At 42.1% G+C, this 15,851-nt stretch overlaps 1 protein-coding gene across 3 annotated transcripts in view; it reads right to left on the reverse strand.

Moving 5' to 3' along the window:
- sema5ba (sema domain, seven thrombospondin repeats (type 1 and type 1-like), transmembrane domain (TM) and short cytoplasmic domain, (semaphorin) 5Ba) overlaps positions 1-15,851 on the reverse strand; it is an 84,513-nt gene that overhangs the window by 67,634 nt on the left and 1,028 nt on the right. The gene's annotated exons all lie outside the window — the stretch shown is intronic.

Here is a 15,851-nt window from a genome sequence, read left to right on the forward strand (position 1 = left end):
CATAATTTCGTATTTTCATGAAAGACAAAAATTAGTGTATTTTTGCTTTTTCTTTACCTCTGTTATTTTTTTGTCTGATCAATCTTTTTCAAATCTTTTTGTAAGAACTGTGCATTTTTGTGTAACATTCTCCGATTTTTTTTTTTCATTTAAACCTCAAGAGAAAGAGACCTAGCAGCACTTTAACTGTCCAGCACTTTTGCTAATGTTTGCGCAATTTTTCCATGTGCTCACTGCAACATGGTTTGCCGGACAATGTCATTTTCTGTAATTAACTCAAATCAATTATTGCACTAAATTCCCTCAAAGGTGTCGCGAATCGCGATGCATCTCGAGTCCATCGAGACGTCCTCGACATGATTGTCCTTCAGCCGTTGAATCGCCTTTGATTTTTTTTTCTTTTTGTGTCTGGCAAACATCTTTGTAATGAAAATGGATATTGCAGCGGACCCGAGGAGGAGGAGGTCCAAATCAAACCTTTTGTTCCCCCGGTATAAAAAAAAAAAAAAAAAAAAAAAAAAAAAAAAAAAAAAAAAAAAAGAAAAGAAAAATGGAGAAGAGGCATGAAAGGGAACTGATTGATTATGTGCAAAGGAGAAGAACAAAAACACATGGGGGGAAAAGCAACGGTGTCCTTTTCTTTCACGCGAGTCCTTGTTTCCTCTTTTGATGCATCCGCTGATTTATTTTGACAGACGCCTCATTGACTTCCTGCGTAGGAACGCCTCTGACGGCGCCGAGGGGGAAATCAAAAAAGGAAAAAAGGACAATTAAAACAGCTGTCACGTGACCCTCACTGCGACAATAAAAAAACCTCTTATTGTCATGTTGTATGGCTTTTGTTCAAACTAACCAAGTCCACTTTAAATGCGTTCAATTTTGCTCATTTACGTGTGCACCTTTCTTTATGTCAAGTGTGTTGAGATCCAAAGCAAAACATGTCAGTTATGGTTCGCTATTTGTATTCTTTTTGAATAGCTTTTCATTAGGGCCTGACCGACCTTGAATTTTTGAAGGCGATATCACAATCGGCAGAATCGAACGATTAATCTAAAATATACATGTAATGAATAAAACAACTTATTTTTAGGCCCCTTAACGCTTACAATAAAGATATTAATTGCAGGAAGAGCATTTGACTGTTTTACGATACTTTATCATTTAATATTAGTTTAACTTTACAGCAGAGAGAAAAATCGGCCAATTTTTTTTTCCAGACATCATTTTTTTACCGATATGCCAATTCTTTTCTGAAGTTTGCTCATTCGTGGCAAAGTTTATTTTATTTTCTCTCTTATCTCTGTGTTGTTGTTTTTTGGGTTTTTTTTTACTACTAATCTTCAGAATTTTTTTTCTTGTTCAGCATATCTGTCGCCATTAAAAATACCAAGTGAAAATAATCATGTATTTAGAACAATATCAGACATCAACTTAACTTACGAGATTTCAGTTCAGCGTGTCAATTCCATGTCACATACGGTATTTTCTAGCATGTCGACACTATTCAAAACGATGTCCAGCTGAATCATGGACGCAAAAGTCCATCAACTCAAACTCTAGACAAACTAAATGTATCTTCCTGGTCTCCATGTGACCCCGCAGTCCTGTTCGAAAGCATGCTCTAGCCGCTAACCGCTAATCCACGCTGAATAATAATCACGCGGCCACTCACCGGCAGCAACAATTTGGTCCTCAGGTTCAAATCTTTTTTCATCCGTCGCGCTAATGCTAACAAGTTGCGCTAATGCTAACACTCCAGCCTCACCGAGCGTCCACTTGACTAAAATATCATCCATGTCAGCATATAAAGGAAGGATGGCGACGAGATTCCGAGAATCTCCGGAGGAGGCGGCTAATCATTAGCCAGTTAGCCTCCCGGAATCCAGGCAGCTTGGACGCAGCTTCCAAAGATCAGCGAGCGATTTATAGCTGAGGGCCCCCACTTGCATCCCCCCCAACACAAAGGCCGCCAGCCCCACTTGAGCTGAGCGATGGAGTTCATAAAAGGCAAAAAAAAAAAAAAAAAAGTCATTAAAAAAAATCCCGTGTGGGAAACAAATGAGCGGGACATCAATCACGGACATATAAAATGTTGAACTTGATGAGATGAGAAAGAAAAGAAGACACTTTGAGCACACACACACACACCCAGCAGGGATTAGGAAATAAAATGGGAGAAATGCAGTCTCCTGGCTAACAAGCGGACATCAAGTCAAAGCAGTTTATATGAAGGTTAAATAAAGGCTATACAAACTATGTGAACTCTGCATAAAGTCGTTTGCGTCAACATGAAGGACTAAAGAAATCTATGACATTTTCCAAGATTACATGAAGTCTTTATGAAGTGTAAAGGAAGTCCACATTGAAGCCTAAATGAAGTCCACATGAAGTCCTCACGAAGTGTAAATGCAGTCTACATGAGGGCTACATGGAATCTTTAGGTGTCCGTCAAGTCTCTAAATAGTCCACATGCAGTCAGTGTGAACTGAAAATGAAGTCTATGTGAAGTCTACAAGTCGAAATGAGGTTTAAAAATCAAGTCTACACAAATTCTAAATGGACTCCTCATCAAGCTAAATTAAGTCGACATGAAGTTAGAAAAAGGCCACACGTAGCTAATGTGAACTCAAAATTGTCCTCATGAAGTCTAAATAAAGTTTAAGTGAAGTCGCCACTAAGGCTAAATTAAGTCTCAGTTTCAATGAACAGGAAGACGTCTGTTTAGAGCACATGAAATCTAAATGAAGTCTACACAAAGTCAATTAAGACGTCCACATCCAGTAAATCGGAACTCAAAAAGAAATCGAAATCACATAAACCAGGGGTGCCCAAGTCTGGTCCTCAAGACCCCCTATTCCAACACACCCGATTAAAATGATCAGCTCATCAGCAAGGTTTGTAAAAACCCGATAACCATGCTGATGATTTGAATCAGGTGTGTTGCCGAAGGGATACACTTAAAACAGGCTGGATCTTGAGGACCGCACTTGGGAGCCCCTGACATAATCTGTCTGAAGTCCTCATAAAGTCTAAATGTAGTTTATCTGAACTGAAAATGAAGTCCATAAGAAAGTCTAAATGAAGTATACATAAACTCTGTCAACTCCACCTGAAGTCTAGATAAAGTCGATGACATCTAAATGGAGTCTATGTGTAGTTTATGTGACCTCAGGTGAAGTCTAAATTAAGTCCATAAAAACTTCACAAAGTCTAAATGAAGTATACACAAAGAATATCAAGTCCACCAGAAGTCTAAATAAAGTCTACATGTTAGCTAAATGAAAATCTTACATAAAGTCTGTGAAGCCGTGATGACGTCTACAAAGTCCAGCTGAAGTCTAATTGAAGTCTAGTGACGAAGCCTCCGGGAAGGCGGTCCGGAACAGAGCCAAGCGATGACATCATCATCATCATCATCCCGCATGCGTTGCTCACGCAAGGAGGGACCCTCTCGGCGTGCAGCCCCTTCCCCCGCTGAGAAGTGACGGCCCCCGGTGCGAGGCTGTCCAAGGATGTGCCCGTCTTTGTGCGCTGAATGCTCCCACCTTGTAAAGGCGCGCTAATGCGCCGTGGCCGTGCCACAATGGCGGCGTGTTAGTTTGCCAAGGAGAATGAAGAGTGACCCCCCCCCCCCTCCACCCCCAACCTCCCATTTGCCCCCCAACCCACTCCCACTGCCACCCTCCGGCCACCCCGTACCCCAGTTTGCCTGTGAAAAGAACTTGTTTTCTTCCGGCGCATTCTTACCATCCTCGACGAAATATCAGCAAACAAGGCTTGGGGGTCCTTGGTGGAGGTAACAACAACAACAACAACAACAACAACAACAACAACATGTCCGCTGGCGAAACTCCAGGGGTGTTGCTCGAGGATGCCACCACAGTAAAGGAGTAAAATTATGAAAATAAATGTAAGAAATAAATAAATAAATACATCTTTTAACGCTGTGAAAAAAAAGGACTTTTCTTGAGGAAAAAAAAAAAAATTTACATGGGAAGAGGGGCCTTGAAAAAAAAAAATTGCATATTAAATCGCAATCGTAATATTGAGGAAAATTACGATTCTTTTTCAAAATGGTTCAGCCTAGTTGTTCAGTACGTGCTACTTAGCATGCCAAAGACCCGTAAGTCTTCACCTTTCAGGCTCGGGTGAAAAATTCCAGACCCAAGCGAGGAAAAACCCAGAATTGTTGGAATTTCACAGCGGAAAGAAAGCACAAAAAGGAGGCGCAAAGTGAGGAAATGAAAGCGGCTAAACTCACCGATTTAGCATCACCAGGGCGCGTGGGGGGAACCGGGGGAGGGGGGGGCAGGCGAGGGTCCGAGGGGGGTGGGGGGGGGTGCGGTAGGCGTGGCTTCCTTTTCACCTCAACCCTGGGAGAGGCGATAGCGAGAAGGAGGAGGGCTGAGTCTTTCATTCACTAGCCGCTCATGAACGCAGCGAAGACCCACACTGGGGCTCTCGTAAACAAACCCGCAACTTTTCAATGGAGGGCAGGAATGTGTGTGTGCGGGGGTTTGTGTGTGTGTGTGTACCGTAAAGGTTCATCAGAGTTCAAGCGCGTTGGAAGCTGTTAAACTAATCAACAGTAGAGAAATTACAGTCGGGTGACGCGTGCTAGTTAGCTTAGCTTAGCGCTTTATTGAAAGCGAGCCGACTAATTGGAACAAATGGCGGCGGCTGGTTACCGCGGCAACCTGAACAAGCGGCTCAGACTCGCCGGCGAGTAAAAATAGACAAGAATGAGGATGTGGCTGCTTTACGTAAAACACCCCCGATTAGTATGGCAACATTTATACAATGCATTTAGTGCTTTTCAAACTTGTGATGCCAAATCAAGTGCCATAGCGCTCCATGTAGCATCATCATGAGCAACATTTAATATCTTACATAATTCTTTTTTTTTTTTATCTAAGAATTTTGGGGTTTATATTTATTTTTATTTTCCTCCCCAATGCATTTCAATTAGACGCGGATAGTTTGCTATTCTTGCGGGGCCACAGCAATACGAGAATATAATCAGATGTTTTAGATTAAATGTTACATTTTTCAGAAAATATATTGTTTCAAGAAAACGAAAGATTTTTCTACCAACAAGTTTTGTCTTGTAGAAAATAGTATTAATCTTTACAAAGAAAAAAATGTAGGTAAAAATGTTAATAAACGTGCCGTTGATTTTACAGTATACATCTCGAAAATCCAAACCTTTTCCTTATGCCCCAAAACATTTTTCTTCTCTCAATATTATGACAATATAAATAAAATAGAAACAAAATATACATGTTGACATATCCTGATGAAAGCAATACGGATTAAGATGCCCATCAAATATTTCACTTGGATTATTTATTGACGAGCGGCGTGAAAGGGTCTTGTGAGTGCAATCGGAACGGCGGGAAGAGTTCCAACACTTGAACCCCCCAACGCGGCCCTCAATACCAATGTGGCCCCTCCCCCTGCCACCATTATCTTCATCTTCACACTTATTCACCGCACCAAGTCAGGAGGAAGAATTCCCATTTATGCCCTTAGTGTGACATCCCCACACACACCAGTACGGTTCTTGCCTACTACATTAAAGTGTTCAAAAGTTCCGCAGGCAACATCTATCTGACAAAAAAGTCTAATGAAAAATAGCAATTAATAAATCGCTAATTGTATCAAATTCATTCAATTTAGTCAAATGCATGCAAAATCCATCTTATCCATCCATTCATTTATAATGAGCAAATCTTATGAAAATACTATGTTGAAACAAGAAATATCTCATGTAGATGCATAGTAAGAAGCTAAAAATTCAAACCAAAATTGAATCCAGACCCAATCCAGATTGAACATGACAGCAGTATAAGCGCAACATGTTATTCAACGCACTCCTCCATTATTCAGAATCCGTCCTCATCGCCTTGCTTTGCCTGACACTTTCGCACCTCCTCCTCCTCCACTCTCCATCACAATATTTGACATCTGTTTACACTCCAGATCAACACTGAACCCCTCTCCCATGCGCCTTAACTCCTCACATCCCCGTGTTATGGCAGCAACGCTGACAAATGAGAGAGCGTCGAACAGAAACACACGTCACGAGGTGTTATTTTGGTGAACGTTGGGTGCCGCGACCACTCCCACAACGGCGCACCTCCCTCTCTCAATCCACCAGCCCGCCCTCATCTGCAATATTACCAACACCGTGTCAAAATGAAAAAGAGCCCAAGACGTGTACGTTTGCGGCTCATCAAAGGCACATTGGGACACGCTGGAAAGTGCAGGACAAATGTGCAGCAAAAAGACAGTTGTCCGAATACAAACAAAAGTCGGTAGACGTGGAAGTAAGTAAAAGGTGTAACGTATCTAGCGGGAAGACGAGCACGCAGGCAGCGTTTGCTCTGAATTTGGCTCACGTTCACAAGCTCATCAGCTAAAAGGATCGATGGGGTCTTTGATGAGACGAGGATTTGAGGCTGATGATTATTGATGAGCTGCGTCAGTCAGCCGTCCATGCGTATAGCGTGGACGGCTGGACACTGGGCTTCTTACAGCACTGCAACACCACCAACACACCAGGAAAGCAGCACAAATTTGGAGGAAATGTTGCCTCAAAAGCAGAGCATGAATAGAGGATCAATTTATTTTCAGGTATGCAGAGACTTATCAAAGACAAGAAGTGTAGTTTTGTTGATAAACTCCAAGACTCTCAAAGACCAAGATGGGTATTTGCTCATCAATGACGTAAAGATGTACAGTATACCTTTGTTGCTCATCAAGTGACAAGGCGTGTATATTTGCTGTTCATCAATGAGTAATTTTGGTGGTCGACACTGCCAAGATGAAAATCAATGACGTGTCTCTCTGTTGCTCCTCAAAGACAATGTGTAACTTTATTGTTAAAATCAAAGACACAAGTCACTGTGTTGATTACCAAAGATTGTTGCACATGGTAGCGTAGTGGTACACACGCCTGAGTTGTGTTGTGTCCAACTGCCGCTCATCAAAGACGTAACTGTCACTCACCTAAGGCAATGTGTAGCTCTCAAGTGAAAACGTATAACCGTTCTCATAAAAGACAATGTTGATTTGCCACATCAAAGAGAAAGTGTAAATTTGCCACAGGAAAACCATGTGATCTCACCGTCAAAGACACAGCAACACTTGGTTGCTCAAAGACACAATACGTGTAACTTGTAACTTGGATGCTTGTGTTGAAAGGTGCCGATTTGACTTTGTCAGCAAAGACGGCGCATAAAAGCAAATTGATGGAATCTGTTTGAGACAAACATAAAAAAAGTCATCCAAGCCGCATTAAAAAAAAAAACAAGCTGAGTGAGCGCTGTAATATCGCATGCACTTGGCAGGACATTGAACGCCTCGCGGTGAGTGGAAGCTTTTAATGGCTGGCCTTCTTTTATCTGAACATCGCAGCTGAAATCCTCCGTCTGTATTTTACGCACGCAGACGCGCACACACACACACACGCACGCACCCCCGACCGTGTGGTCAAGTGGAGGCGAGGCAGGCCGCCATGTTGGATGTGGGCCAGGTCAGTGCACTGCACGGAGGTCTTCCCGCGTCTTATACTGCTTTTCTCGCAGAAATTTGACTTCCAGAGAGTGCTCATCAAAGACACAACGGGTAACTCTGCCGTTAAACATTAAAACGTTCAACCTGTTGGGACGTCCTTTTTTAAAATCATTTGCAAGATTTTTAACATTGTTTTGCTTATCAAAGATGAGTGGCTTTGTTGTTAAAATCAATGACAAAGTTCGAATCAAAGACAAGACGTGGAACTCCACCAAAAAATCATTTTATTGTAACGTGGTAAATAAACCTGTTTTTCATCATCAATCAATGGGAAAGTTAACTCGTTCTGAATGTGCTGCTCACACAGGGATAAGGTACCTGTTGCTCATCAAAGACACATGGGCTTCAGCATCTGCGGATAACGGGACGACGTGACGCGCTCCCGTCACGCTTCTGCAGAACCGCATTGGTAAACAGATGAGAACGTGTCTTTGATTGATCATGTTAGCGGCATGATTGTCCATGCTGTGTATTTTCAAGCCTGAGGCGGTGTATGAATTCCACACAGGTCGGGTGGCAGGTGCTGTGGAAATAGCGAGCTAATGTTACCTGTCTCACAGGGGAATTTGTGTGTGCCTGTCTGCGTGTGTATGTGCGCGCATACGTCATCGCGTGCTCTCACAAAACAGAAGCGGCTTTCAGCTCCCGGGAAGAAGAGCCTCCTAGGACCCCCTATTGATGTTTAACATGAGGAAAACAATCCATAGGAATCAAGTCAAGCCGCTAACACGATTAGCATGAGACTGCATCAGCAATGCATCGTGGGAATTGTGATGCACATACAACTTTGTCGCTCGATAAAGACGTGCAACTTTGGTGTTCAAATCCAAAACAGTGTGTCTTGTCTCTTATGTAAGAAAAGATGTGTAACTTTGGCAATCTAAGACAAGGTCTATACTTTATGGCTGATCAAAGATGTGCAACTGTCACTCAGGCAACTTTTGTCACTCAAAGACCTCATGGAACTTGGTTGCTCATCATGAACAAATGTTATGTGAAACCCTAAACCAGGCGTGAAACCCTACTATGAAACAAGAACTTTTGTCTTCTCAAAGACCATCTGTTTAACGTTGTCATTAATCAAAGACAATCACCGTGTAGGAATGTGTTAACCAAACTAGTGTCACTTGGTCACTCATCAAAGACACCGTGTGTAACTGTTGGTCCTGAAAGACCTCATATGTCACTTTGTTGATCAAAGACACCATGGACATTTCATTACTCAACAGAAAATGTGTAACTTTGGCACTTATCAAAGACAACGTGTGCAACTTGGTTATTGGAAGACAGTGTGTAACTACTGCGCAACTTGTAACTTTGATTGCTCATCAAAGACAAGATTGTTACTCATCAAATAAAAGGTGCGTAAAATTGTCGCTTGATCTAACTTTGTCATCAAAGACTATGTGTATTTAAAGACATGCAACACGCAATTGCAGCTCAAAAGCAAAGGTGTGCAGCGTTGTTGTTCATCAAAGACATGATGCGAAACTTTTTAAAAACAAATTTGATAATTAAAACGTGTAACTAGCTGTCAACCAAACACAAAACGTGTACACTTTAGTCATCTTAAACACCTTATAATATCATCAAACATCAAAGACAAGTAACACCACTGTGTCGCCACTTGGTCTCTTTGATGCTCACCCGAAAATGTCAAACTTTTTCGCTCCTCAATCACACATTGTCAGAATCACAGACCAGATTGCTCACCATAGGCATTAGCATTAGCATGAGCGCACCCACTAGCGCAGAGGACTAAAATGGACGGCGGACAATCTCGATTGACCTTGCGGTGACGCCAAAGACGAGGTGTGTGTGTGTGTGGGGGGGGGGGGGGGCGGTGCTTGTGACGCTATTAAGAGTCTCTGTGATAGGCTGGCCGCTGTCCAAAAGGAAGAAGCGCTGCCTTCGTTATCTCCAATACGCAGACGTGGTTCCCGCCGTCCTCCATCTCTTGTTTGGGCACGTGCGTGCTACAAGGGCCGCCCTCAAACAAGATGCCGGCAGTGGCAGCGACGACGTGGATTGATGCTAAATTGAAGCGCGGCTGAATCTCATTTCTTAATTTCTGCCGTCCACCTTGAGGAGTGAAAGCTGACTTTTTTTCCCCCCCATGCGTAATAAATCATGGATTGCGATTGAAGCGGTCGAGGCCGAGAGGCTCCGCTTCTTCGGCCGGCACATTCATCACTGTCACACGCCTCCCGTTCGCCACAAAGACGCTGAAGTTACCATGGCGACCAAAACAAAACAAACGCAGCAGTGGAGTCCAGTCGAGTCGAGTGAGCCTCAAGTGGACATGACATCACAGTTATGATCCGGGATTACTATTAGGAGAATTCCTTTACATGATATAGTCTCAAAAACAAGTTTAGAAAACAAGAAGGCGAGCAAAGGTTGGGGTTTCAAGCGGAATTATTGTTTTTAAATTTGGCTGAGGTACATAACTTGTTTAAGTTATACGTCAAATCAGGGTTTCAAGAACACCTTTCGGTTCCAAGCAAAGTTTAGGGTTTTCAATTTTGGTTGGAAATTTGGGTTTGAAATCTGCCTAAAGGATCCAAATCAAAGGTAGGGTTTAAAATTAAGGTTTTGAGTCTGGTTTAGGGTTTCAAACTAGGGGTTAGGGCATTTAAGTTTGGTTTTCAGATCGCGGTGTCAAGACAGTGTTAGGTCTTAAAGTTAGGGTTTGAAATTTGGGCTTCGGTGTTGTGGTTTCAAATTATGGTTTCAAGACAGGCTTGGGATTTCAAGTTAAGGTTTAAAGTTTGGGTTTCAAACAAAAGTTATTGTTTCATATTAGGGTCTCGAGCCTGGTTTAGGGTTTTGAATCAGAATTATAAAACAATGTTACAGTTCTAAATTAGTCTTAGTCTAATCTAAATTCAGGCACCAAACATTGGTTGGAGGTTAAATGAGGGTTTCAAGCCATGTTTAGAGTTAAAGTTAGGGTTTCAAGCAAAAATTCGGGTTTCAAATTCAGATTTTGAATTTCGAATTTAGGATTTCAAGCAAAATTTAGGATGTCAAATTAGGGTTTCTAGCCTGGTTTCAAGATAAAGTTAGGGTTTCGGGTTAGGGTTTTCATTTAGTGTTCACGGCAGGATTATGGTTTCAAATTAGGGTGTGAAGCCAGGATTCGGCTTTGCAATGAGTGTATGAAGCCTGCCTAAGCAGTGCGCTGCAATTAGTAGTCAAAGTGATTGAGGAGATGTTGGCTTCATTACTGGGACATTTCACTTCGAGCATTTACCTTATTAAAACGCGTAGCGCACATCAGCACTTTCACTTCATTGAACATAACCAAACGCCTGACGTCGTACAATCGACACCACATTAACAGAAACAGCCGGAACACGTTTTTGCGCATTACCGCTTCCGTGGAGCGATTCCTCACTTTTATCAAATCCTCGCAAGAAAACAAAACGCCTCCGTTAGCTTCATTGATGACAACAAATCTTTCATGTTGACAATGCTACTGTGGTTCATTAAAGACTAAAAACATAGGTTGGGTGTTTGTTCATCAAAGGACAAACTTATAATTATTGGGGCCAGACCGATTAATCGACCAGATGACTTAAACGGACGATATTAGCTCTTTTAAAATCGGACAATTTCTTACACATTAAACACACTATAACGAAAGACATAGATAGCGATATCACCAATGCCAGCGCACCCACCCGCCAGTTTTCATAAACATCAAAGACGATTTGGAGTCATCCCTGAACCCATCAAACCCACGTTCCCAATGTACTTAATACGCTTGCAACAGCATATTGAATGAGCTGTTTTGCTTCCTAAAGCTTCTGGAAGCTGCTGCCATGCATCCACACACACACACACACACACACACGAACACACACACCCACCCACACACGAGCACACATCCACGATTAAACACACACATCCTTCAATGGGAACAGTGTTCCTGCCCCCACAATGGCCGCCTCCATCGGGCACTTTCTCCTCCGCCTCCTTTCTTCGCACCAGGGACACCGGAGAAAAGGCACATGCCTTCACGTCCACAAAGACACACAACACACAAATACACACATACAAGCAGGCTCACACACGTGCACACACACACACACACACAAACACGGACACACACACCTGTACACAAACAAACTTATACACACATGCACGCGACACACACGTAGACACTCAGACATAACAGCACGCTTACACAAAAATACACACACAGACACACACACCCCCACATGCCTACACACACACACACACACACACACACACACACACACACACACACACACACACACACACTAACACAATGACAAGTTGTGAAAAGCCCCACTTCTCAAAGTCAGCCATTTATTGTTTCATCGGTTTACCACAATGTTGTCCTTCAGCCAGTGAAACTGGACCGGCTCTTTATATGCAAACAGTGGAAGCTAATGGAGAGCTAATTAGCATGATTAGCATTGTTAGCACAGATTAGGTTGCCGTGGCCGCGTCTGGTTTCACGCCATGCTGAGGTTGAGTGTCATGGCGGGTGCGGAGAGAGTATAGGAGAGAGAGCCAAGGCCACGCGGGACAACAATGCGAGGAGGGGAGGAGGGGGGGGGGGCGGGGGGTCTGAGGGGGTCTCTTCTCAGACAGACATGCTGGAATTATTCATTGCCAACACGGTGGATCAGACTACGTCCCGCTGATGTGTCTCGTTAGCGCCGTAGCGCGCCGCTAGCCCTGCATGTGTCATTTATTTCCCAACGTGGCGTTCAATGACACTCAGTAAAAGGTGCGCCCGTGAAAATGACCCTTATTTCAGTGAGCGTTCAGGGTTATTATTGGGAGTCACACAGCAAGAACGCGATTGATTTTTAAAGATATCCGAGCCAGGATTCTTGAGGGAGCTCGGGGTGAAGCTCAGGTGATTCTCGTATGCTAGGAGCAAGAATCTAATTGATTTTTACATCTTCCACATCAACTGTTGCCAGGTATTTTAACTTCAGATTGATGTATTTGTCTGGGAGTAAGAACCCTATTGATCTTACATTTTGCGACCAGATATTTAAACTTCAGATACTGTACCACACAAGGAGCAAGAACCGTATCATTTTACATCGTCCATGTCAATTTCCTCCAGATCTTTAAACTTCCGATAATTGTACAGCACCAGGAGCAAGAACTTTATTGATTTCATACAAAGCTGACAAATCTCTCGTCCATTTAATTTGATTTTACTATACCAGCAGGAAGAACCCTATTGATTTTACACCAAGCCATATCAATTTGCCATCAGATCTTTGAACTTTTGATAACTTGACTCCACCGGAAACAAGAACCCTATTGTTTTGACATCTCCCAAGTCAACTGCTGCCTGGTGCTTAAACTTCAGATGGATGTGCTTTAGAAGGAAAAGGAAGTCTACTGATTTGACATACTGCTACCAAATGTTCAACTTTAAGATTATCGTACAACACCAGGCGCAGGAACCCTACTGGTTTTACGTCTTGCTACCAGATCTTTGGACTTTTTATCATTGCACTATACAAGGAGAACGAACCTTATTGATGCCAGATCTTTACTTTTAAGATGCTCGTACAATGGCACAAGCAAGAACCCTATTGATTTTAGATCTAGCATGTCACTTGCTGGCAGACAGCAATTTAAACTTCAGCTAACTGGATAATACCAGGAACGAGAACTTTATTGATTTTACATTGACCGTGTCAAGTCTTTCATCTTTAGCTGATTGTACTATTTTTTTGTGGTTTTCAACCATCTCTGGGCCAGGAGTGTCTCCCTCCCTAAATCATGACATCAGAGCCATCTGATAATCCACAGGTGATGATAATCACCACACCATAAATGTTTCGGCAACACATGTAGGTAAACAATAATTGCAATATTAACATACATTCTTTATCCTCTGAGTAGAATGACTCATATTAGTGCCGCACTGAGGAGCTGAGACTATCTCCGTGTACAGTATATCCATCCGTCTGTCTCATACTGCCCTCAGGTGGCCAAGGTAGCCACACTGGAATGTGAATACCATGAGAATTTACCTGAGATTTTTCACCCCACTGCAGCCCCTACATCAAAATCATCTGATCGGAGGCTAGGGAAATACTGTCCGCAAGAGATGCCATGATATCATTGCTACCTTCTTGCAAAAAAGTTTTAATGGTTGAAAAAAACCCCAGAAGTGTTCAGCCTGAGTAATTAATAGCACACCTACTCGTGACAAACTGAACATTTTCTTCCCGATTGCTTGTCAATTGAATGAGTGACGTCATTGCGATTGGAAGTGGAGAAAGAGACGACGTCTTTGCCTCTTTGCGGCATTCATCAAAGCGAGCCAGGATGGGGAGAGCATGAAGGAGTGCGATCCGGTTCTCCCAACATCAAACTTTCATATCGCCCAGACGACGAAAACCCGGCGACCCCGCAACCCAGACGAGGTGCACCTGTTTAAATATGCCTCATTGCAAATTTGATGAACGGCTACAGTGTTGGTTTAAAAAAAAAAAAAAAAAAAAAAAAATCAATAATGAATGCTGACATCAGACGCCGCGGTGGTACCGACCCTCCGGAGAGACGGCAACAAAAGCAGCCGGAACAAAGGCGGCATGGAGAAAGTAGAGTTGGTCCGGTTGACCCCCACTTCTTCCCCTCCCAAAAAATACTAAGTGACCCCCCTCCCCCCCCCCTGAAAAAAACCCCAGAAAAAACACAAGGAGCTGTCAAGAGCCCTCATAAATTCATCAGGCATGAAAAGCTGCTTTCCATATAAAAGAAACGACCCGGGATACTGCGACCCACAACAAAAACAACGCTAATCTGCCATAAGACAAGCGGGTTAGTGCTCGAACAAAAACAATCGTGCGAGACTTCCCACGTGAGGATAATAGGCACGGGAATAGCTCGCACAACAACTCCTTTTTTTTTTTTTTTTTTACAGACATTGCTGATGACTATTATTGTTGCTGTTGTTCACATTCACATCTGGATATGCTGTATTATTCACTTTATTACCATCATCATTCATGTATTGTTGTCACTGCACTGCTAATAAGTTAGCATTGCTGGGTTTTTTTATGCTGCATCGAATGCTGCCGACTATTCCTGCTGCTTTTTTTTGCATTCACATCTGCATAGTGTAGTATATTATTTTGTTTATGTACTGAATTGTTATTCATGTATAGTTGTCACTGCACTGCTGGCAGTCAGCATTGCTGGTGTGCTTTTTTTGTGCGACTTACAACGCTGCTGACTATTCACGCTGCTGTCCACGTTCACTTCTGTATATACAGTATCCATTTATTCATGTACAGTTTGCATTTTACATAATACTGTACTGTATTTATTATTCAGGTACAGTTGATTATTGATTAATGTATTTTTTTTCAAAGATACAATGCCGCTGACTATTCTTGCTGCATCCTTCATGTCAGCATACATACGAGTAATCTATTTATGTACAGTTTGCTATTCAGGCCTGCAGTTATATTATTGATGCATACATGTATAGTATGTTATGCTACAATCAATGCTGCTAACTATTCTCGCTGCTTTTGTTCACTTGCACATTTACTATCTACTCATGTAATGTTTGCCATTCAGTTTTAGATATGTACTTATTATTATTCATATTTCCATTTGCATCCAGACATGTACAGTATTTAATGATACTGTCCAAAATTCACTCCTGTACACAATGTATCGATTTATTTAATGTAGACTTTGCCATTAACATCCGCATACATTAGATTTATTGAAACATTTATAGTTCTTTTACGCGACATACAATGCTGCTGACTATTCTTGCTACCGATAACATAATGCAAAAGTTGGCAGTGTTAGTGAAATGCTTTCTTCTGCATTGAGCGAATAAAATAATTCAATATCTGCATTAAAATACTCTTTACGAATCATTCTATCGTAAGAATATAGTCATATGAAAGAAAAAGTATGAAAAAAATATGAACTATACAATGATAAGAAATGATATTTAATTCTGGTGAATCTTTACAACACATAATGATATCCATATTTTAACAAAACAATCATTTCGGATCACGAAACAAATTCTGCCCATCAAACAAAGTAATATGAATAGAAAATAATCAGACGAATATCTGCTAGGCTGCAGTCGAGAGCCATTTGAGCGTTAATGAATAATAAAGGCCTCTTCATTAAAGGCGCTCAAGCAACAGAGTCTCAATTAAACAGCAAATGAAAGTGTTCATTAAAAAAATGCTTATGCGCTCAAGCCTGCCCAGTGCAAAAAAAACACACAC

This window comes from Filicampus tigris, chromosome 14 (genome assembly GCF_054856515.1).
Source record: "Filicampus tigris isolate MCC_2025a chromosome 14, RoL_Ftig_1.0, whole genome shotgun sequence".
Taxonomy (NCBI): domain Eukaryota; kingdom Metazoa; phylum Chordata; class Actinopteri; order Syngnathiformes; family Syngnathidae; genus Filicampus; species Filicampus tigris.